Here is a 25,069-nt window from a genome sequence, read left to right on the forward strand (position 1 = left end):
TTTTAGAATTATTTCAATGGCAGAGGCAGAGTTTGTAATTAGTGCTCATACAATACCGATATTCAATGTTGAAATGCTTGCGCGCCTCCAAGCAAAAGTAGACGTGCAATGATATTAAAAATCTTTACTTGTTCTCCTTTAGAGTTTTAAATATTGCAGTCTTACAAATTTTAATACTTCATAGAGGAAGGTAAATATTTCAACAATTGAGAACGAATTATGCAAATCCAAGTGTCAGAATTCATTAGCTTTCAGAGAAAAGCATTCAAGTCCCAACCATGAAGAGGATAAAAATAAAACTTTGAAATTCACTGTAACTATTTGATAGCCTGGAAATGTTGCCAAAGGGGCTGTTCCCACTCAGACTGCCACCATCTAAGGTCATGCTCGCTATATAATAATCACTCTATGAAGGTATTTAACAGATATGCATTCAATTCCCAGATATCCAAAGGAGGTCATACATGTAATCACAAGCAGCTTCCTTAACTGAGACATACCTCGTTTCTATCTTTGTAAAGTGGGGATGATAACCCATTCTTTTACCCTACAGCTATCATTGTACCTGCTTTCCTCGGAAAGTATATGGAGAGTGCTTTAGTGCCTGTTTACACAACGGAACCTCAATCTCAGTTGCTAGTACGCTATATTATTACTACTTACAGTGCCTAAAAATTACTGCTGCATATGAATAGATGAAATAAAAGGTATCAAGTTCTTGGGCTCGTATTTCCTTTTATCTGTTAAATCATTTGCTCTTAGCATAACTGCAGTATAATTATAACAGTATAATACAGTGGGCTAATTTGTTTGACATATTAATGGTATAATAATAGTATAATATCATAATCCAGTGCCACTGCAGACTGTTGCTGTCAGGATGGTTCCACTCTCCTCTCCTTTCTCTCTTCCTCCTCCTTTGGATAGAAGGTCTTGCTCCTTGTGCTGGATCTAGTGACTATGCAAGATGAGTTCAGTTCAGTTTGCTTATCTGAGTGAATCCTGCTCATTTGGAGCAGGAAGTACTTTATTTCTTCTGGGTTTGCTAGCTGAAGCGATACTCTCTAGCAGCCCTGTGATGGCTAGATATGAGGCAAAGGGAGCACACAGCTACATGCAGGGGAGTGGGACTGTCCCTCTTAGTTGCAACCTACACACACATAGTGTTAGGTTTAACGGGAAATTATACCCTTGTTGTATCTGAGATCTGCAGTTAATAAACATCCGCTTCATATTCTGGAAGATAATTGAGATACATGTGAAGTACTGCATGTTGGTCTCTCAATTCCAAAAACATCTGTTGCATGGAGATAGATTTTTCCTTAGTTTATCCAAATCTTTATTCCTTTTTTTTTTTTTCAATTTGAAAAAAGTCCAAATTGCTTTCAACCTCCAGTGAAGCACTGGGGGATCCCACTGATTGAGAAGAGAGAACATGGGCCGCAGGGAGCATAACTGAAAAGGCAGCACCATCCACTGAGTGCACACAGCAAACCTGCAGTAATTACTTCTGAATCTCCTCTTTGGTGGAAGTCTTCACCTTCTCACTAAGAAATGAGGGCACCAAGACAGCACTGAGCTGGAAATTAGTGAAGTTTTTTATATTAGTAATGAGGAGATTTTCTTGGGGAAAATCCTATATGCAGAAGATTCTGACTTGAGGTTTTTGGAGAACATCCAGAATGAATTTTAAAGATAGGCTGTAATGCAAAAAGTTACATGAAAAGGTAAGATTAAAGAAAAAAGACTGTAAAAATCAATTAATAAGAACTTACTGCATTAATTAAACTTCACAAACAGCCTTATGAAAATAGGCTAGAAAGAATATGTTATATATAAAGAATTAGAGACAAGTCATGAGATTTGAAGAGCCATCTGAGGTATTTGGTGGAAGAACAGAACTCCTGAGATATGGCTCTCAGTCTTTGTCCTTGGCTCCTAGTCTTAGGCGTATGCTGCTTTCTGGATCTGCGAACCCTAGAAGAGAAATCCCAAGGGAATATATTTCATTTTTCCCTGGCTTGCACATATGAAGTTCAAAACAGACACTTATTTTTAATCTGGGGGTGAGATCCCTTGTGCTTAATTTTTAGTGAGTGCAATGCCAGCTTCTGCATCTGAACTTGTCTTTCCCAGCCGTGCAGTCAGTGGAGATCTAGTTGTCAGGCTCAGTTCAGTTAAGTTGCTTTAACATGATCACACACAGCCATTTAAGAGTCCCCACTGGTATCTGTCATGGCCTCCATTGCCCCTGCAGAACATATATGTCATCAGTAAGTCTGTAGTCAAATCCGTCTCTTCCATATGACTAAGTAACTGCAGGTGCTTCTGGTGGCACTAGACACATATGTTTAGGGAGCTGAACTAAGACCTTATCCAATGGGTTTTAGACGGCAATATCAGAGAGCCCTGCTTGATGCACCTTTCACAGAAATTAGTGAGAGATTTTTAGGCTCATAAGTACAACAATATATTTGATGCCCAAAAGTGGGCCCTCTTATGTCCTCCTCCTCTCTTCCATAGGCTCCTCCTAGCAGCTGCCTCATATGTGCCAAATCCTAGGGCTTGTGCAGCTTCTCCCTGAGTGGCCACAGCAGATCAGCCCAGTTTGGCTTTTCACCCTTGCAGTGGCTGTGCAACTTCAGAATTGCATGTCAGCCGAAGTCTTTTGTCTGTGCATACATGAACTACCCAGCTCCATCTTTCCTCCACCACCACCTCCTAGACATACTGTTGGCAGTACAGGGCATCTCACTGTACAGAATTTACAGTCTGGGTTCTGGATATTCTTTCTCAGTGGTACAATGATGTTTTGGGTAAAATCTTTTCAGTTTATCTTAAATTTTACTGTACGGTTTAAAAAGAAAAAAGAAAAGAAGTTGGTATTGCAGGCACCCACCTATGGGAAAAATTCTTCTTCCAAAAATAAACCCTTCCTGCTCAAGTTAGAGCCTGAGGCTCAGGGTATTAGCAGTCTGGAACCATAACAATACAAACACATGAGAAGCCCAAACAGGGCTGAACAGCATTTGTGCACCATGCCATCACTGCTTTCTTATGAAGAGTTCAAGAACCACTGGGGGATTGCGTCTGCAGGACTTTTTCCTGGCATACTAACTGCATAAGCAGGAAGACTGTGTGGCATCTACTGGCACCTAAACAAGCATGACAAACTTTTTAGTTTCAAATGCTAAATTTGAAAAAAGTTCTGTGGATTGAAACGCAGTAAAATGATCATTTATATGGTTGAAAATGCTATTTTGTATAAAATTCTCAGGTAGGCAGTGGCAGTCCATCCCTTGCCCTGCCCAGCAGCAACCAGCCATCGTGCCATACTGTCAGTCACAGCACTTCTTCCTTGTGAGTCACACAGCAAATTATTCCTATGGACATTTTAGCCAAGTCAGCTGGATGGTACTCAGCACTCCCTCTGCTACTGCCTTCTCATAGGTAGGGGTTAGCAGTTTAAGCAGTTGCTATCCTCTCAGCTGGTTTCTTCTCACCCTCCTTTGGCAGCTATGAGTAGCTTCAGCACTGATCTCAGCTGGCAATGCTAACTGCCCATTGAACTGGAACAGGAGAACTCTCAGGTACTGTTGCATATTCTCAGGCTGTCCAGTCTTTGGGACTATCTGAATATGGCTTCTTCTTAAACCCTTCTGCTAGTTTCACCAGCACTCACCTAGCTTTTTTATCCAGAGACTTTCAGTGTATTCTGGGAGAGACTGTTAAGTCTCTCCTTCGTATTCCTGCTCACTCCTATCTCCTGTCTCAAATTTCTCACCCTCTCTTGTTTCTTTTGTTAGTATTTTGCAATTATTGTCTGTCATGTGCTTTTGCCAAGGATCAGCCTGCAGAGAACTGTGAAAATAGAGGGAAAAACCCAAACTACCAGATTTCCACAATGTCGAAAGGATCAGCCAGTAGGCTCTGCGTAGCACTATTATTTTTTCTTGACAAACTTTGAAAACATGAAATGCAATTTGGCATGATGAAAACGAAGGAAGCACTGAAAAAGTTCAAAGCAATGTGAAGTATCAAAGAATGGATTGATTTTATTGATAATTTCAACCTCTCTTGTGTTACAAACGGAGGTTAAGGCACAAAGGGATATTTAGTCTGAAGAACATATGAATAATGGAAATAGCTCTAGTGTAAGCCATGATGATGCCAACGAATATGTTAGATTAGCCATACTCATTCATACAGCTTTGGTGTATGAATAAACATGTTCTTACGGAGGCCTGCTTCTCCCCAAGTACTTTTCCCACTGAACGTAGCAGTGCTCCTCAATGCAGGTGGAAATGTATGAAGAGGCCTCTTGGAATTCAAGGAAAATGCGAAAATTCATCATTCCCTGAAGAAATTCTGCTACTTTCCAGATAAAAGTGTCATTTCCTAGCACTTGTAGAAAGAAGAGTGAGGGTGGCCAGCTCGATTCTTGCACAGGAAGAAAAACTTTGTCAGAATAAATTCAGCCATCCCTGAATTTGCCTATAATCTAAATAGTTGAATCCACACTTATGGAAGCTAAAAAAAATAAGGGTATACTAGCCATTGTGTTTCTAGATGTAAAAGAACATCCAGCTTCCCAGAGTCAGGCAGACATTGACTTAAACCAGATTTTAACCCTCTATATGTAGGTTCTCATACTAGCAAGCACTGCAGGCCAAATGGCCTCTGACAGGATGCTAAAAGTTCTTATATTCGTATAAAGTTGGTTTCTAATCCTGCCTTAGTCTCTAAATTATCCTTCCTGCCCTTATCATTTTGCATGGAAAAAAAATTACTACCTATTGAGGAAAGGTCTACTGTAAATAATACTAGTCCATAATTTCGTTGCTATTTAGTAAATGGTTCTATCAGGAGACAGCAAGTTCACACCAAGTACTATTTTACTTACTCAGAAAAGAAAATATATCAAAGAGCAAAGTGTGGTTGCTGGAAGTGATTGGGGGGTCAAATTGTGCTCTCTCTCCTTCTTAGTATCAACTTAGTATCTAAATTTACAGGAATTGCTCTTTGGGATGCCATTTGTACTGTTGCATATATACCTTGGATTACATTTATTGAGTTGCTTAGCAGGTTGTACATCTGATTTGGTAAAAGCTTATAATGCTAAGGACTGAGCAGTGATTTTCCAAAACCTTGTAGGTTTTTAATATTTTCTATATAGCAAAGATCATAAGGTTGCAGGTTTTAGATTTTCCTGGGCTTAGTTCCCATTATGATGTTCTGTTATTGATGAAATCTATCATGGTCACTTTTTACACTTCACCCCTGCTTTTTTGCTAAAGAAAAAATCTCCATCTTGGAATGTGTTACCTTTTATATGCAGCCCATCACTTTAATGCTGTTCAGTTGCCTCATTTTCCAAGTCTACCCACAATTCTCTTTTATGATGTTATACACAGTAAAACTTCTGGAAGAAGGCATTGGAGGACATATCTTTGAGTGTGTGTGGCCCTTCGAACTCACTGATTTTGCTACCAGCAGACGTGCATAGATTCAAGTATGTTCTTCATCAAACACTCTGTAGCAGATACAGTCTGTCCATTCAACTGATGAAGCTGACAGTGTCAAACCCTGATGAACAGGTTTAAATCTACCAATTTCCCTTCTGGAGATGTAGCTCCTTTCTTGACGTCTGTCACTGAGGCGTATTTTGGCTCAACCTTTCTAGACACCTCCTCTTCACTGACATTGCTTTCCTCACTGGAGGTATCACGGAGGTTGTGTTGCACCGGTAGTATCCCTTGGCATGGTGTCAGTCTGACTCATCTTCCATTTCATTACAGGGTCTGAAAACAGCTGCAGCTGTTAGAGGTTTGCAGTTACTTTGGCGCATTATGATAAAACTATATTAACTAAATTATTCTGGTAAAAACAGCCTCCATGGATTCCGAAAAGTTAAAAAAAAATGAAGTTCTTGCAATGCATTATGGTCACAATTCCCCAGACTTGCTTGAATTTGAGCAATTGTGCAGTAATCAGTAACTACAAAACAAAAGCTAACACCCTGTTGCAGGGTGAATAGAAAAATGGCTAAGACAGAAAATGTAACAGTAGAACTGTAAAATACAGTACAGCATAGTATAACACATAGTGTAATGACATCTTTATAAGTTCATCTTTTGCTATTATTTGAATTTATTTTTACTGTGCAATGGGAGTTGTTTAAGAGTGTAGTATTTTTTCCTTTAATTTATCATTTCTTCTTAAGAGGGCAATAGAAGGCAATGCTTCTTACCTTCTGCATAATTTCTGGAAGCCTTAATGTATTTGTTTTATGTACGGTGAGTACAATATTTCATATGCATTTAATTGTACAGAGATGTATATCAAACTGCACTCCAAGTACTGACTTTACCCATTTATTAAGAGGAGCCCCATGCATATCAGCCCCTAGCAAACATATAAGCCCATGAATAACTTGGCTTGCAAAAATGGGTCCACTAACATTAATACAAGAATCTGCACTACTGTGATGAGTACACTGTCGGTCCTGCCATGTGAACCTACCTGTTTAAGGATACCTATCCAGTATTTAAGCTGGGTAGTGGTACTTGATTTAGCTGTGGCATCCAAGAATACAGCACAGGCAGCAAAACCCATGCTAGAGGTTGGATAAATATTTGGAGGGGCTTTGCAAGCTGTACAGAGCTCCATGATACTGTGACTATACTACAGTCAGTCCTTGGAATAGTTTTCTTGAAACTGCAGCAATAACATGGCAGCCGTCACCTCTGAATATCTGGTGGTTCAGCTCTAATCTACTGTTTCTGAACTGTTCTGAGAACAGCTGCAAATTTATTTGCACCATTCCAGACAGGAACTGGGAAAAAGGATATCTGTACTGTCAAAGCTAGAAGACAGATTATGTCTACTTAAGAGACATCTTTTAAAACTTGAGTTTACCTAAGTGCACCCTTTAAAATTAACTGGACTTGGCAAGTGCAATTATTTATGCAATTTCAAACTGAGATACTGATATTGGATCACACACATCTGTCTGTAAAAAGAACTAATCTTTAACAAGACTGTCAAAGACATTATAGCAACATAACACGTCTTTGCTGGAGCATACAAAGTTTCCTATTTAATGTCAGTGATTTTACACATTTTCCTGCTGAGAATCTCACCAAGTCCTGGGTTCCCTTTCTGATGATAATTGAGAGACTGGCTCTTACCATTTTTTATGAACCATTTCCCTCAAAACTAATCAGGGTGTGGAGATACCTGTTGCACTGAGGGAGGTAACAACATTTAGTATTTTTTGTTTAGGATCATTTTATCACTAAACAGGAGGAGGTCTGAGACAAATGAATACAGCTTTATGCTGATGGACAGGACCAGCCCAAATGAGGTGAAACTGGCTGGGACCAAGAGGTAAGAATGTATGAAAAATTGTCCTAGCAGCGTGAAGGGGGAGGTGGCACAAGAAATAAGAAGCAAATTTGATTTCAACTATTACTTGCTTTGCAATATTCTACTTATGTTTATTTTTTTAAGGTTATAAGCATTGCGTTTTGCCCACAAATTTTGTTAGAGGTTCAGAGCAATGCTGTTTTCTCCCAGTGTGATATGTACAGGCAGCCACTTGACATTTATGCTGTTTCAGAGTAATATATCAGAAGGAAAACAAGCAGTTGCTGTTCCTGGTGATGTCAAGGTGATGGCATGATGAAAGTCTTCATACTATCCCTGGAGCTGCAAGACAGGAGACACCTGCTCTCTGGCCAGCCGTAAACAAGGGCTACTTTGCATAGTAGCCACTGTGCTCTTGGAAGTAGAGAAATCAGAGGAGATATATCTGAAGTCAGGTAAAATAGGAATGGGTTCAAACTTATGTCACAACTCTTGGTTTTTCTGCATTCTGTTTTAAAGGTCTTTTTATTTTTTATTTATCCCTGTATTCCCCTCTGCTGACTATGGCTGGAGCTCTAGAAGAAGGGTAAGCTGTTTCTGTCTTCTCTGCTAAAAGCCATAAGCATATAGCATGCCAAAACCACAAGAATGAGAATTTTATGCTAACTCCAGCCAACAGGCTCTGACAAGATTTGAATAATCACTGCAGCTTTGGCATTATTTAAGCTAGACACTTCTCTTACTAATTCAGATTAAATATCTGCACAGAGAAATCAGAAACCTTGTATACACAGGCAATGGTTGGCTCTGTCACCTCACCACTATCTGCTGTGCACAGTGGCTAAGCTAGTGTCAGAAAGAAGATTAGTAACAAATTGCTCTCCTCTTCTCCGTAGCTCCTGGAAGCAAGGATGATGCAAGAAGGATTCTCCTGCTCAGAGGTTTGCCTCAAACTCACACCGCCAGCTCACTCCTATCCTAGCCCAACTTGTCTACCCAGCTGTTCCTCAGAGCTGTGCCGAAAGGTTACAGTCTAGTCTAGTTATATTACCTCAGGAAAAGAGAAAGGGACTAAAACCAAAAAAGACAGAAACTCTTACATTACACAGGAGCTGGGAAATAGGAAGGTTTTTTGTGCTGATCTGTAGAGGAGGACAGCACAGCACTGATACTAGTGGGTAACAGCAACCGGAGATTTCAAATTTATCAACTCTAATTCTTACAAGAGCACAATAATGAAAAAAGGAGCCAAAGCTCTCATTGAAGAGGTGGTAGCAAACAATTATTCTAGCAACGCTGACAGTTCTGCACATGTTCAGAAGAATGCCTAAGTTTCTATAAATGTCAAAAGCTGGAAAAGGGACAAAGTGAAAGAACAAAAATTTTGCCGTCCTCAGAAAGACTACAAAGGGAAGTGGGTAACTCTAGCTCTGGTAGCCTGATTTCAGTTCCAGGTAAAATATTAGCAAAACCTGAGAGCAGCATCTATTTTCAGATGGATAGAGCAGACAAACCTATTGGCTTAGAGCCAAGAGGGATTTGTGAATCAGACAATGCCAAAGAAATCTGATAGCCTTTTTAAATATGGTATCTGAGTGGGTGGGTTTTTATATAAAAGACCTGTGCCGTATGGAAACAGTTTAAATAATGCCTGGGTAAGAATTCAATAAAGTGACAAGCAACACTTTACATACATATTTGTGTCCTTGTACTTCTTTAAAGGGTATCTTTTTACCCAGGTGCTTTCATTACAATAAGGTAAAAAGGGTTTTGCAAAATATAATTCAGAAAATAAACACAGGATAGACGTAGTAAAAGACAACAGAGTCCCTTGGCATTTCTGTCTCTTCTATCTCTCTTCCTTTCTCCCCCTCTCCCTCCATCTCTTCTTTCTTTGCTATCCCTCACTTTCACCCATTGTCTCTCCCCCCTCCACTTGTCTTTTTCTCTCTCATTTCTTCTTTCTCTTTCTCTTCCTCTCTTTCCTTTCTTTCTCCCCTATTTTCCCTCTCTCACACATGCGTTTGCATATAAAAACATGCTTACTGGTTTCAGATGCTGACTCCAGGCTGTTGAGATCAGCTATATCAAAGTACCACACTTAGAAGAACTCAGAAGAAAGAGAAACTCCATGTTCAGTGTCTCAAGAGATGGAATCGGTGTGTAATTCACTAGTGAGTTACAGCCATAGGGTACTGTGTTCGCACCACTTTTTATTGTGATAAACCCATGCCATTTTACTTCAGTGTGTATGGGATGGGCTTAGTGGAAAGCATTTCCTGGTAAAACCGGGCATTATGTGTATGGCCCTACATGTGTTTGAACAGAGCTATGGCAAGTTTGTTTTCCTTTTCCTTGTGCATGGGTTTTCAATTCAAAATGAGAAACAGACATGGTTCTTCTTGTGTGGGATCAAAAGAAATTCTTCTTTCTTTCTTTCCATAAGCCACTAAGCAATGGAATGGCATCATAATGCCTTCTCCTTTTTTCCTGTTGGAAGATATTAAAACCACTTTGATTTTTCTTGTAGTTTTAGGGGAGAACACATTAGAAGCTGCATGCCAGGAAAATTCAATTGAAAAGGAATGTTTTGGTCTCAGCTGCTGCCATAGCTCACCCATGGGCTGGCTAATTTTCCCCTCCCCACTCTCCTCCAACAAAGCTTTATCTATTTGCCGTGGTACAGCTTCATGCCTCATGCAGAGCAATGCAGACAGCAGGCCGCCAGGTTGCCATTCTTTCTGCTGTGCTCTGCTTTGCTCTCTCCCTACTAGCAATGCAAGGTAACTGCACATGCATGATCAAGATCTGATATATTCTAATAAGATTTCCTGAACAACTGAGTTTCTTATATATGTACAGTTTATCTGACACAATCTATTTGCTCTAATAATTTTTCCCAGATAGATTCTGAGAGCTTTTTATATATCTCTATGATTTATGATACCTTTAAAGGCTAGAAGGATGGGACCATGGGCAAAATTTCAGAACAGCTATGCTGGTGTTACAGTGCATGTACTCATGTCTCCACTGGCATACACAGCAGATCCAGACAGAAAGGTTATGGAAATTCTAGAAAACCCTTTGAAATGTCATCATTGCTTATGAATTTGTATACAGAAATCTAATACACAGAGACTGCCTGATTAGGCATAGTTCTGTGCCTAACTGCTGCCTATCAATTTCTTTGCCCTTTATGATTAAAAAAAAAAAAAGGAAAGAAGGGAAATTAAAGGATAAGTTTCTAAAGTTGGCTGTCTGGGACAGAGCATTTAATCCTTGCTAGCCCTGCAAAATTTATGCAGTTACTGCTTGAGCACTGAGCACAGCTCCAGGAAACTCTGAGAATGAGTCCTCTTGGAAGTATTTCCACCTGGCTTCCTTTACATGCTGGTTTTACTTCCTCGAGGACAATCCTGTGCAAAATCAGATTTAATGACTCTCCATGGGAATAAGCATGTTGACTAGAGCAACTGTTTGCAGGATAGTGCCTTCTGTCATATTTAACGCAGAACCACAGTATGAGTAGCTGTCACAGCTGTAACATGTAATGGTAGGTGAAGGAAGTTCATGCTCTCAGCTCCAGTGTGAACATACAATTGCCTCTTTTGCTTAGTGGTTTAAAGTAGGACTTACGACTTAATCAAAATTCAGAGTGACAACTCAGGCTAGAGGCTGTGTTGAAGACTGAGTAAGTATTCCTGGATGGAGATTTTATTGCAGAAATTCGGAGTGAAGCCAAAACAATAGTAAGCTGGCAAAAAATGTGCAGTTTTCCTCCCAACTAGGAAATCTTGCAAGCAGAAGAAAGAATCGTGAACCACACAGGTACATTGCATTTCCCCTCCCTACCAAGGCTTACTTAATAATTTCTGAACAATAGAATCTTTTGTTCTCAGCACACTGTCACTTCTGGAGACCAATGATGGAAAATAAGATCAAGTAGGATTAGGTATCTTCAGCCTAGCAATGCCTTCCCAAATGACTGAGTCTTCAGCCCCTGCTGATTATTCTCAACTGTGCCTAAGCAGCTAGAGCCCTGACAGACTTGCGTCTTCTCTTCCAGGTATTGCACAGCTAAGTAGAGCAGGACCTTAGCATATTTTGAGGACAGAACAACATTACCTGAATATTCATTTCTCCAGCCTTTGATCTGACAGTCAAATTGGTCTCAAAGGTGATTCATAGAACCTATCTTCATATAATTATGTCTCTACATCCAACCCAGATAAAGATCCCTATCTGTATGTACATACGTTGTACGCATATATACGCATATATATCAATGGGTGTTTAGATGTGAACAAAAGCACCACTTAGTTTCTAATAGTCTCCTCAGTATTTTATTTCAACTTCCTCTGGCTGGATTTCATTACATTTTTATTAAGTCTACTACACTAGTAATTTTTTTCAGTCTTTGACACTATTTCTCCTGTACCTAGAGGTTTCAGTGGTTACTGACAGCCCCTGTCCTTCAAGTGTTACTATTACTCATTATTCCTGTACAAATATTTACAATAGGAAATTCTGTAACATAAAATTGTAAGAGAAAGAATAGGATGAGAAGAAATATCAAAAGATTGGTTTATGCAGCCTCTATGCTAAGACAAGATCACCTATCTTAGTACTATTCCTGGGATTTTTTCTAACCTGACTGCAAGTAACTTCAGGGCTGAAGAGTGTGTACTCTCCTTAAAGACATACTGCATTGCTTCATTGCCCTCACACTACCGAACATTTCCTAGCAGCTAAATTGAACCTTCTGTGCTAACATATCTGGTACCATAATGGTACATGCTGACTTTTTTAAGTGGCAGTTGCAATGTTTCCAGAGAAAACTTACAGGTGAACTACGAAAGAAAATAATGCAATTTTTACTTTATCTCAGCATTTGTGAAATTACACTTACAAAACGTTTATAACTAGAGAAAAGACCTAAAAACATTCATGAAGATTAGGTTTTCTGAAAACTAATCGGTTTTCAGAAAAGCATCAGTTATGTTATCACTGATGACATTTAATGACGAGGTTGAAACAGTCTCAGTCAGTCATCTCACACAAGGAAATAAAAAAGAAACTCACAGGAATTCTTTTTAATATGAGAACCATCATCTGGTTTATTCCTGTAGGATTTTCAGTAATTATTGTTATTACAGACAAGACGTTGATACTCCTAATAACAGCAAATGTTATTCTGGGCATCCATTCACATAATACTTTTGTAAGAAAGAGCTATGCCAGATTACCAGTGGGATGTGATTTGATATGAGTTACTTATCAAGGACTGACATCAGTGTTTCTATTTTTATTGCTGAAAAATTTCTATAGAGAGCTATAAAACATTCATGTCTAGCAAGAGGAAACAGATGAGATATACCCTACACACAGATATGTGATGTGGTTATTGGAAAATGAAAAGCTGATATAGTAGCATTGCTAGTACACTGAGCACTGAGTTGGCCTGGACAAAAGGCATGCTAAAACTTTGTCTATGCCCATCCAATGTCAAACATGAGCCGATACCATTGAAGGCTGGTAAACAGTGAGACTAGGAGCCTTTGGGAAGATGGCATAGTGGGAACTTTAGCAAGTGCTGGGAGATGGGGACTTGGGAATGGAAAAGAACAAAGTATGGGAGGTGACCAGAGAGGAGGGAAAAGGATGGAGGGAAAGCCAACAGGAATAATTTTAACAGTGCAGCGGGCCAAGCACATGTCAGCCTAAGGTTCCTTAAAGAAATGCCACAGACATGAGCTCATGGACACAGTTATAACACTTCAACAAGTGCTTTATACCAAAAAGGGACTTTGCTTCTCATAGGTATTTGTGTTCTCAAAGCTCTGAAATAAAGTTTTACAAAATTAGGGTGTACTGTTTGCTTTCTATGCTATTAAGGCTTTACAGAGGAATCAAGGGTCTACAGAGGGATCTGGGAAGGCTGGATTGATGGGCTAAGGCAAACTGTATGAGGTTCAACAAGGCAAAGTGCTGGGTCCTGCGTTTTGGCCACAACAACCCCATGCTACAGGCTTGGGGCAGAGTGGCTGGAAAGCTGCTTGGTGGAAAAGGACCTGGGCTGTTGGTCGACAGCCTCCTGAATATGAGCCAGCTTGTGCCCAGACAGCCAAGAAGCCAAATGACATCCTGGCCTGTATCAGCAATAGTGACCAGCAGGGCCAGGGCAATGATCATCCTCCTGTACTGGGCACTGGTGAGGCTGCACTGTGAATCCTGTGTTCAGTTCTGGGCCTCTCACTACAAGAGAGACTTTGAGGTGTTGGAGCAGGTCCAGAGAAGGGCAATGAAGCTGGTAAAGGGTCAAGAGCACAAGTCCTGTGAGGAATGGCTGAGGGAAGTGGGGTTGTTTCTGTAGAAGAGAAGGCTCAGGGGAGACCTTATCGCTCTCTACAGTTGCCAGAAGGGAGGTTGTAGTGAGGTGGGGGTCAGTCTCTTCTCCCAAGTAACAAGTGACAGGACAAGAGGTAATGGCCTCAAGCTGCTCCAGGGGAGGTTTAGGTTGGATATTAGGAAGAATCTCTTAACTGAAAGGATTATCAGGCATTGAAACAGGCTGGCCAGGAAAGTGGAGTTACTGTTCCCAGGAGGTATTTAAAAGATAGGTGTGGTGCTTAGGGACATGGTTTAGTAGTAAACTTGGCAGTTCCAGGTTACACAGTTCTGGGTTACCCTGTTGATACAGTTACTGTTGGTTGATACAGGTTGGTTGATACTGTGGGTTGATACAGTTATTGGTTGGACTCAATGATCTTAAAGGTCTTTTCCAACCTAAATGATTGTATAATTCTGTAGCTTTATCTGTCCTACATACTGGAAATACATCAAAACCAAGGTCACTGGACAACAGCTTGTAATGGAGCTCTCAACTCACTACAAGCGGGAGTTGCCAAATAGCTAGTATCTCAGCTCTTTTCCTAAAGAAGAAAGCAGGGCAAGTCTGTCCATGTGAGTAAAACAATTTTCTAAAGCTAAAGCTTAAATTGCATGCAAAGAGCATGAAAGAAAAATTATTAGCTCTAGTGTGATCTGGTTTATGCTCCTTATTTGCAGCATCAACTCATTCTGATGATCAAATTATCATTAACCTTTAAAAAAATGAAGCTTTAACCAAAAGGACATAAAGGGGTTTAGTGCTGAATCTTACAGACCTTGCCAAAGTGTAATCTGAAGTCTTACATTTTTGTTCCCATCTTCAGCATGCCAGAGCTTGAATCATAAAGCTAGCACTCAGTATCTTGGCCGTGGGTCAAGATCAGCTGAAGTCACATGCAGGCTAAAGTGGTGAAGGTGACATTTCTGCTACCTGGCTCAGGAAAAAAAGGAATTTCTCTGCAATTCCTTATAAAAAAGGAGAAAAAGGTTGCTCTGCAGCAACCTTTGAAGGCCTTAAGCCCATAACAGTGGCAAAGTCTACCTGGTTCCGGGTTTCTACACCTAAATACTCTTTCTATTTTCCAGAGTGAGAAAGTGCTAGACAAGACGGGATGTAAATTCATCACTGACCTAGAACATACAGTGCTGTGCACTTTGATCATGCGATTGACAACTGGCAACAGCTTGCATTGTTTCTCTGTTACCTAGTGAGAATATTTGCAAGGCATTAAGAGCATGACGTGTCAGTAAAAGGCAAGAGAGAAAAAGGGTGAAAACTAAACAGCAATAAATGCTCCCATCCAAGAGTTGCTCTACAGCGACATTAAGCTGACAAGAAGGTCAAATTCAAACACCAATTTTTAATACCCCTCAGTCTCATGGAGTACAAAGGAGGTGGGTCCAAATACAGAATTCATGGTGTACTTGTCCCTAAATGGAACCAAGCAGCATCACCTTTCGGAATTTGAAATGCTGATTTTGTGACTCCCAGACCAAGCTAGTTATACCAAGAGAATTAATTAACTGGGAATATTCAGATCATGATCAAAGCAGCGTATGAAGTCTTTGCATGCCTCTTTATGAAATACTCTGATGAAATACTTGTAAATCCTCCAGGCAATGCCACCCTCTTGCAATGCCACAGCAACCAAATAGCACCAAAGAAGAGATGCCCACGAGAGGCAGGGTATCCTCACTGTCAACCACTGCCAGCCTTTTTTTTTACCCTTCCCCAAGCTCTTGGCATGGGCCATTGCTGGAAACTAGAAACTGAAGCAGCCCAGCCTGGAAGTTTTGGCAATACATGTCATGAGAGTTGGTTGGAACATGAAAAGGCAATCATAGCTGCTGACACCTAACCTGCAGGGACTGACCCCACCAGGCTGTCCTGGAAAAAGGCAATTACAGCTGTGACACGAAAAAAACCACTGAAAAATGCCTGTATGCAAGTATCCTGGTTTGCAGGGACTGATCCCACCAGGCTGCCCTGGGAGCACTGTCAGTGTTGCTGGGGACTCAGTGTCCTTCCCCCCTCCCATTTCCACAGCCACTGGAGTGGTAGCTCAGGCCTGGGAGAAGGCATTACCTTCACAGGAGAATGCATGAAGCACAGCATGGTGTCTATCACCCCAGGTATATTTTCCCAAAACATGCTCTGGACTGCTATTTTGGTGCCTTAACATTTAATCAACTGGAACAAACTCTCACTTCTATTTTAACTTTTAGTGTCTGAACAGAAGAACATAACAGAAAATTAGGAGACATTTTGGGGTTCATCTCACCTTGCCCTCAACACAGCATATCTCAGCATCACTGAGACCTTTAAACCTCACAGACACTTCCCACCTCTGGCAAACCTGGTTGAGATGAGACCTGTCCCTGTGGAGGTGGGCATCACATTTCAGGGTGAGGCAGGGTCTAAGGGAACAGGAATGAAACTGATTTCCCAATTGTACATTAAGTCACTGCAAAGAATTCTATAACTTAGCTATGTTTGAATAGGGAAATACAAATGAAAAAAAAAAAGTTCAGATATTTTATCTGCAAGACGATTATACAATCTTATAATCATTTGGGTTCATATGAGTGATATGAGTGTGCATGTATGACAGGAGTTTATGTAAAGTTTATGTATGTGTGTGATTCCCTTACATGTATTCACTATAAGATCCTTTCTATCCTGCATTTGAGTAAAATTATTTCAAACCCACAAGTAGCTCTTTCTTCCACTTCTAGGCAAATTAATTTCAAACTGCTCTACAAATAGTTTATTTATCTATTATCAAGTATTAACAACAGTACAGTTACAAAAACTAAAGCTCTGTTGCTTAACTCTTTCTCTTTCATAATGCAAAGCCCTCAAAACAACTAAGACAATAACAGCTGTGAGTACTACTAGAAGTGGTAATGAATAACTGTAAGCAAATTGTGGTATCTCAACAGCCACTCACACTTCTCACTACCCTGAAATTAAAAATTGATCCAGTCAAACCAGCATAAATCATACATAAATTTAAAAACAGACTCATCTGCGGAGGGCAACATGATCTGAAAATTATTTTCATGAGAAATATTTTCACCTATCTGCTCAAATTCTTACATCAACAACTGAACAACAATGATATGTCATATTGAAGGAGTAAAAGGAGTTCAAATAGACCATGTCTTCCTTTCTTTCTGTCTATATAGAAAATCTAAATACTTACTATATTGGTGACCATTTATATATATGAAGTTTTATGAGCAGATATATGTTCTGCATTATGCAACATAAATGGCACAAATATATAAAAATTTTAAATGCTGGACATTGAATGATTTAGTTATGCACATATATATATGCCCTTAACTATTTGGAAAGCTACATGCAATAAATGTCATGTTTAGTTGTGTAATCATATAACTTGAATAATTCTTAAGGTCTTGACTAGCTGGACTGCATTTAGCCCACTCCATGAGAGTCCTTTGCACAAGCCTGTGCCTAGAAGAACTTACATGAGTTTTACCTCATACAAGATTGGGACTTGCAGGGTGAAATTCCTGTAGGACTGGAGCTTAATCTACTTTCTCAGGAAGTACAGCAGCATTCCAGGCCTCTGAATATATTTGAACAGCTGTTGGTAGAAAATTAACTATGGCACAGTAGTACAAAGGCTTATGTTTACATCTAAGCCTAGTGCAGGTAGTTCACAGGCTTGGCAGACTGAGACACTGAAATAAGGGCTCCTCTGCTTCCAAATGACTGTGGCCCAACTCTCAGGATAATGAAACAGTCATTTCTCTGACCCAAAACCTGTATCTGTACTTGGTCCAGGCCTAAGAAACATAAGAAAGAGAGATTTTTGCCCCTGGAAAGTAAGAAATTCACCTTCCTCACAGAGTAAAGTGCTTCTTTCTTCCAGTCTCTGAAGATCATTAAATACAAAAGCTTAAGTTAACTGTAAGCACTTTTAAAGGTCTTAATTTTTCAAGTGGGTTACTTGTTAATTTTTCTTGCAATTAAAATGAATGGAGAGCTTTGCATGGCAACACCTTTCACACCTAACGCTGGGGAGTCAAGTTGCATGGGTATTTGACTTTCAGTCCAGCACAGGGTGGCAAAAGTATTAATCTCACTAAAAGGGAAGATTAATGTGGGTTTCTTGGAACACCTGCTACTGAAGCAGTTAGTGTTTGGGGCACTCTCCTGCATACACTGAAGTTGGTGTGAACTGTCTTCTTGTCCTTCTCAGAAAGAGGATCAGGCCCTTACTGAACAAGATTAATAGGAGCAAGCCTGCCATTGATTATGTGCTGCTGTTCTCATCATGTCAGAGGGCAACCCAACGGCTGAATTACAGCTACTCAGGGACTCCAAAACATGAGAAGAAATCAAACCAGCAGACACACAGTGGAAAATAAGGCATGTTGTATCTGTATCAACACAGAAAGACTTATGTTTCCAGTTACTTGCAGACTGCATCAGACCACATTCTTCAGAGCTGTTTCATTGTAATGTCTTTGCTTAGTCCAGATAAGGAATTCACTTATACCACTGACACCTAAACTTGTGTAATGCTTATGTCAACATAAGTGTGGATTTGTCAGAGACCCACAAGGAATAGAAACTCTCTTAAGGAGAGGGAAATACTGGTGTAACAACATAGGTTTAAAATTGCAGTTTAGCACATAATGAAAGAACTTCCTTCTGTAGGCAAGAGCTACGTTACGATGTAGATGCGCAGAGATCAGAGAGAGAATTAAATGCTTCTTCTATGCAAAACAATACTCTGAAGGACTGATTAGACACTATTTTCAAGTAATTCTTTTTGAGATTTGTGTTTCATTACACTCCCCAGGACGTGGTGGCATCATTTGCACCTTGACTGTTTTTGTGTCCATGAACAGCAAGAACAAGATGTTTCTTGCATCCAGGAAGATGCAAGAGAAAGGGAGCAGAATGCTGAGCATAACAAGGTGGACCAGGCAGAGATCTCACTGGCAAGGGGATAGCCCTGCAGCACCAAACCAAGGTGAGCAGAACAGGTATGATGTATGAATGAGGTCAGACACAGTCCAGTGATTGCCAGACAAGTCCACAGTGATGAGCAAGGTCTGAGGTCACGAAGCCAATATTTGTGTCAGGAGGAGAGTCTGGATCAACAAGATACATGGCCAGGCAGGGCACGGATGCAGCACAGCTCAGGCAGGATCCAAGTCAGCATAAAGGTAGCTCTTAAGCAAAGGAGGAAAGCCCCTACTAAGGCTCCTTTCAGCTGCTTCTCCAACAGCTCTTTGTCACATTTTCAAGGCAAGACAGCTGTTTTTATCAAGATCTGAGCTCAGGCTCCCAAACCCACAGGAGAGAGAGATATGTGCATGGGGCCCTGATGCTCTATAGTCACACCAGCATTTTCCATTTCTAGTGTGCTTTTAACAAGACACAGCATAATCTCACAGTGACACCAGATGAAAACTGCAGTTTTCCTGCAGGACTGCTGTTAGTGAGATGCTCAAGACATTCCAAGGCCTTTTGAGATGTTCAAGCCTGAATCTCATATGATTTAAATACCATGGACTGTTACACCAATGGAATGGACAATTAGAGTATGTTAGCAAATATTAAAGAGGAAGAATATCTCAAACTTACAGCAAATTTGATTGTTTTGGAAAACTTTCTATTTTGGCAGTGTTATGTTTATGGTTGGACTCGATGATCTTAAAGGTCTTTTCTGACCTATGATTCTACTTTATTTTGCCCCAGCATGCCAGAATGCCATCTGAATACTTTGCCTTAGTCTAGGAAGATGGGAATGCTCTGCAAACCTCAGAGGCCCAAAGTAATCCAGCTGCCTAAAACTAGCCATGAGGAAAGAGAGCAGTAGGAGCTGGATGAAAATGTGGCTGCCTGTCTGACTGCTCAGACTTCCGGGGCCAGAGACTATCTCAGTGCTGCATCATTTTTCCTTTGTCTCTGCCTGCAAGTCACTAGCTGCTTGCAGTGGATAGGTTTACCTCCATTATGAAGCACGTTGCTGTTTGTACGGGAGATCATTTTAACTCGCTCTTCTGCACCTCTCCAAGTGTGCTGCTTTCTCAACAATCTCAGCTCTCCTAGTCTTCATTTCTTTTTCAGAGTAGAGTGTTATCCTCAACATCGCTGGGTGCAAACTGGAAACCTGAAATCAAGGAGGTTAAAAACCAGAAAGCAAATCAAATAACTCAAATATTATTCCTAAGCCAATCTCATTCTTTTCGTGCCATCTTCAGTGCTTTCTGGATCTCAACAAGACTAATGGGCTTAGTCAAATCTGTAAAGAACTGTGTGAGGCAGAAAAGTCAACCTAGACCCTCAGACTACTACATGCTACTAGTACTCCAAACAGATTTGCTGAGTTTTCATTTCCTCTGAGAGAAAATATTATACAGCTTAACCAGTGCTCTGTTAGTAGATACTACTGTAATGATTAGCTACATTCCACTTCAAACTGTCATTAATATTCCCCATATGTAATTAATGCCTCTAATTCTGCACAGAGATTTCATGACAAACAACCAGCTGTCTGTCTTTTTATTTCATTGTGGTTCTTGAACTCTTGGCTCAGGTTATGTGTTTCTGGAATGTCAAAAAAAGAATTTACTTTTCCATCCATCAGTTTACACTCTGTGTGCAGTTTGATGGCATCTTGCTAATACAGCCTGGTTGCACTGTAATTCACCTTATAATCCATTGTATCAACACTGACTGTTCGATGTGCAACTTCCTAACAAGGTGGCTGGTGCCTCTTAGGCACTGTAGTGCTTTGGGAGAGTGATATTTAAAATGTATGCCCAGCAACAAGGCTGTCTGGCTTGAAGCTCCCTACTGTCACAATTAGATATAACTTCCTTCACTAGAAAAAAGCAAAAGAAATACTCTGCTCAGGCAAAAAGGTGCCCATCTGCTTCAGAACTGCCCTTCCACACTAGCATATCCCACATTTCACATCTGAGATGTGCAGTTGAGTAATATGGAAAGCTTTTGCTGCCTCCAGGCATCCCCTATGTGTCAGCAGCGCACGACTTACTTCTCTTTTGGACAATTTCAATACACAGATTGGATTCTGCTAATTATTTTATCTATTATTTCTTTTGATGCCTTGGAAATAGTAAGAAGCTGGACCAGCACAAGGTGGGTCTGGCTGTTGTCTGCACAACAGGCTCAGGATGCTGGCATTCTCCTCACCTGCCATTGAGTCTACAGACATCTGACCGTACTGTATGGGTACTCTGCTCTACCTGCAGATACAACGGAGATGCAATGGTACTTTTACAAACCCTTTGAAATCTCCTGGTGAAGGTGATATAATAAAAGACACCATAAGACGGTCATGTTATAAGATAGGCACTGTGTTGCTGGTGATACACTCCATTCAAGTGTTAGGGTCTAGGCCTCTTCTGAATAAACCAACATAGAGTTCACAGGTGCTGCCACCAAATTTTGGTCCAAAATATGCCACATGAAATTCACAGCATATCAGCAGGTAAGATGACTAGAAGTTGAACGAAATAAGGCTCTAAACCAGTGCTAGATTTCAGCAGAAGTCCTTATGGCGATAGATAGTAACTTCCTATAAAGTGCCACTTTCAGGAAGCCAGTTGGTGACTCATGTGGGAGCTCTGCTGGACTTAAAAAACCCAAGAAAATGACACACTTTGGCAAACGCCCTCTGCTGTCACTATCAACAAGAGATTTCTCTACATAGAGCACTGACTGCAGTTTTCCAGGTCTTCTGTAACACGTGCGAGGCCTTAATCACATTGTTTAATGGATTATTACAGGAAAAGTTTTGGTCTGAAATGCAGTGTCTTTGTAAGCCTGACTGAAAGCAGAACCGAAAACCATTGTCCAAAAAAGATTTAAAATATTCATTTTGTTTTGTGGTCTACGACTCTCCAGTCCCTCAAGTGAATCTGTTCATGCAGAGAGCAGCAGACATATGCAGTGTGGTTGACTTCACCTTGCACACAGATGTAGGAATCTGCTCCTGCAGTTTAGATAGAGCATGGGAGTTTGCCTTAACCTTCCTTGTAAAAGAAAGTTTAGAAACTAGGAAACCATTGGCAAGGTCAATGAAACAACTAGAAAATACACTGAATAACCAAGTTGAGCATCAGTGTTCACCCTGATATACCAGTGAGTGTTCACAGTCATTCGTATATTAACTACGGTTCAGATGTTGCCAAGAATACAGGAGTAGCTCTCATTAACCCCAAAAGAAGATGACATCATTTTGTTTAAATCTGGCACTCAGGATACTTTTTAGGAAACAATCCATGGGGCAGTTTCTTAGAAAAAAAGCCTACCACTGTTTGCAGTACTTCCCATTCTTTTTATACTCACTGAGCAATGTACTAATGGTAAATCTGCACATGCAGCTCTGTGATATGATAGATGTCAGCTTGTAAAAAGCAGGAATTGGGAACCCAATGCTCTCCATGAAGCAGCATTCATCTGCACTTGGGATGGTGGGGTAGTCTGACCCATCTACCACCAGAATGCATGCCTGGTAGGTGTCTGACAAGGTGGAGGCAGGTACTTGATATGTGCTCAAAGTGCTACCAAAGCGAAAAGCTTCACTGGAGTCAAGTTCTAGTAAAATGTAATAAAATCAAATAATTTCTCAGCTGGAAGCTAAGAATCGCTGCTGCTTTTGGCCTGCTAAACAGAATATCTATATTTAAGTATGGCAGAGGCTGAGCAAGATGGGGTGGATAAAACATGTTACAAAGATGCTCTGGTTCTGTCACCTTCACAGAGTCAGTAAGACTGTCAATGTAATTCCTGCTTATGGGAATTCAGAACTCTAAATCTGAAAGATCAGCTTTTATTTCCTCTTCATACACCAATCTCAGCAACGTTGGAAGCCACTGCAGCCACACGTTTTGGAGAAGACATACAGCTGCAGCTGTAAAGCTGACTGTTGTTCACGGAAGTCGACACAGAGTTGTGGATCTGCTCACCTAATGTATCTGCTTTAATTCATGGGTCTCATATCATCGTCTCTGCCGCAACATGTTATTTATCTGCCACAGCTGGAACTGGTAATAACTTCAAATGGAAAGATGCTACTTTGCTACACCTGCAGCAGTGCTGGTGAAAAAATGAAGATGAAAAAAATAAACGTGGGGGGAAAAGGGAAAACTGAAAGGGACATGCAGAGAACCAATGACCCGGAGGCCTGCAAGCCTCACAAATTCAGCGTGAAAAGCTGTCCGTTAGTGCCATCTTGTGGGATCAGAGCCACCCCCACCCCTTGTCTTTGAGACAAGGATCCACCAAGGTGCAACCTCACCTCACACCATCCTGGCTTGCAACACAGAGACCTTCCATCAGACAATGCTGAAGCTCAGCATATATACCAGGCATGATACCCTACCTGTGGTCACTTAAGCAAACAAGAACTGTGTGCTGGGGAGAGACACCAGTTCAGAGGCACCAGAGGGACTCTCTGACCTTGTCTGCCACATCTGAACAGAAACCAGGCTGCAAAGTCAGAACAAGGATGAGCAAGGAGACATGTCCACATGTTGAGCACATATCTATGTGCAAGAGGATTTCTGCCATCCTTTCTGGAGCACACTTCATGTCCTCATTAAGTGCCTGAAGCATCATGAAGTAAAGTATTAGCTACATGCAGAGACTTTCAGTCTGGGGCACCTTGCTCAGACTGGGGTATCCTTTAAAGCATGTACTGAGTGTGGAAGCTGGGAGAACCCCAGCTTCCTTCCCCACCCATAGGCCCTATCTCTGGTTCTGATGCAAGATGCAGACTTTAAGTGAGAGGTGACTGTGAAATCCAGGCAGATGGATGTGCAAGCAGACTGCTTTCTGTCCCATTTTGGCTGCTGGGAATGAGGAGAAAGAGACAAAGGTTGAGTCAGCAGCAGCAATGGGCCAGTTATTTAGTGTTGCGTAGATGGGATAAAGCTGCTGTCTTGGCAGCTGCCTCTCAAGTTTTCCCTGGGTGCTTAGCACCATCACACCTTATGTCCAAGCCTGTGCAGATGGGAGGGAGGAGACGCAATGCAGAGGCTTAGGGTGGGAGGGCAGTGATGGAAGGTGAGGTGCGCAGCGGATTACTTTGAGAATCAAAGTGGGCAGAAGGAGAAGGCTATTTTTTTTTCATAGAAATCTCTTTCTAACACTGTCAGTCCCCATGGTTACTCTCATGGCTGACATCTGTCTCTTCCTATCCACAGGTATTATGATTGCCTCATTTCTTCTCTGCCTGAATTTCCTTCAGGTCTTCATACCGCTTATGCTCTTCTCATTCAGCTCGGTACTGTTCTTCCAGCTGCAGCTGTAACATCTCGCCTGGCTATCAGTACTATAAGTAGGAAAATGTTCATAACAAAGTTGGAAAGGTAACAGGGTCTGAATAAGTATTTATTTCCTTAACAAGTAGATTAGGCTGAGGAAAGTGAATCTCAATTTATTGAGCATTTTACACAAAGCAGAATCTTTGCCCTGTGTATGTTACCAGCTTTGTAAATGACATAAAATCAGTGTGCGAGGGGTAACAGATGTGGAGTAACTAAACTGTGCAGTTTCTTGGCAAATTTATGTACGTTATGACATTTTAAGTGTTGCATTTACGTATGTGCTCACACAGTGAAGGCATCCCAACTGAAAGACCTCCGACCTTTGTAAAACTCCCCCTGCATTCAGTGCTGCAGCAGGATCCAGATTCAGTTTTATAAGACCAGTGGCATTTTTGTGTGAATTTTGTAGTAATGTTTATGTTTTACAGGACAGTACACTCAAAATGAAATATTAACAACACAGGACCTTCTTCTGGCAGATGTCTACTGACTTAAAATCTGGGTCTGTTTTTAGTGTTATTTAACATGACTCAGATTTCTAAGAGTACACATCTTTTATCCTCCCAAAGTGTTACCTCAAAACCTTGAATTTTGCTTGTGCAGAATGTATTGCATTGTGTCTATTACATAAAATCATAACCATGTACAAGTAAGCAGGAGTTACAGCAAGGGGCAATTGTAAGTCAGTGAATGTCTTCAAACATATCAGGCCACCATTTATACTTCTCCACAGAAATTAATTTTGCCTTTATTAATATCTGGTCTTGTACCTATTTGAAGCAAAATGCAGAACTTTGCATTATATGCAATGGAATAGAAGTATTTTGGCACAACGAACAACTCACATGATGATATTAGCTGATCTAGCAACTGAAGCATGAGAAAAAGAAGACTTATTGGTATCATCCTGGCATCAGGTGCTAATAGACTCTTTTTACCTAAATTAGCCCTTCTTCCCCATTGAAGA

The sequence above is a fragment of the Psittacula echo genome (genome assembly GCF_963264785.1).
Source record: "Psittacula echo genome assembly, chromosome: 1".
Classification (NCBI taxonomy): Eukaryota; Metazoa; Chordata; class Aves; order Psittaciformes; family Psittacidae; genus Psittacula; species Psittacula echo.